An 821-nucleotide genomic window follows, 5' to 3' on the forward strand; every position below is an offset into this window, starting at 1 on the left:
TACACCCAGTTATGAAATGGAGTGAATGTCACTAGCTACCAAACACATTTTTTTCCATGTTGCTAAAGAAAACTAGCTTCTTAAGTTAGCTAACTCTAGCTATGTTTTCAGTTTTTTTTTAGGTCCAACATGTTTAGCTTATCTTACAAAACCTTAGCTAGCTAGGTTAGGTATATTAGCTGGCAAGGATAATTAGCTAGCTAGCACAGAAAGTCAAGGTAACGCATGCATAAGCCCCTGTTCTGTGTTGCGCTGACATGTCTCCAAGGCCCATGACAGACTGGGAAATGTGGTGCTTTGGGCCAGCAAATGGATTCGGTATGGTCTACAGTAAAGTGAAAAGTATATTACATAGTTATTTAATCAAAATAAAAATGTATAAACTGAAAAAAAAAAACTGCTGTCAGAAGTGGGATTCGAACCCACGCCTCCAGAGGAGACTGCGACCTGAACGCAGCGCCTTAGACCGCTCGGCCATCCTGACTTGAAATCAGGTTTTAGCAGGTTACTTCTTAGGCTCGAATCCCGTGGAGGTAGATAATAATTTTTACTTTGGGGTAATGAATTGGTTTATATTGCTCTTCTATTAACGAAGTATTCTTTTATTGATTTTACGGAGAACAAAGACCGAGCCAATTAGGCAAGTCGGACCTTGTTTGTGCTGCTGCTACTTCGGTTGCTGGAGGCCTGTTATGGGAAAGGAAAGAGTTGTCAGAGCGCCCTCTGCTGTTTGCGTTCTAAACGTCTAATAAGTAATTGCAGGTGTTGCAACAACACGTCATGTCGCCACCATATCTAAAGGTTTAAATGTGTTTCAAGTG

At 41.0% G+C, this 821-nt stretch overlaps 1 non-coding gene across 1 annotated transcript; it reads right to left on the reverse strand.

Annotated features, from left to right (window-relative positions):
- Nucleotides 1–401: 401 nt before the first annotated feature.
- trnal-cag lies at nucleotides 402–484 on the reverse strand. Its single transcript has one exon. It is a non-coding gene; the product is annotated as a tRNA-Leu (tRNA).
- Between the last annotated feature and the right edge of the window lie 337 nt (nucleotides 485–821).

This window comes from Electrophorus electricus, chromosome 4, assembly GCF_013358815.1.
Source record: "Electrophorus electricus isolate fEleEle1 chromosome 4, fEleEle1.pri, whole genome shotgun sequence".
NCBI classification, from domain to species: Eukaryota; Metazoa; Chordata; class Actinopteri; order Gymnotiformes; family Gymnotidae; genus Electrophorus; species Electrophorus electricus.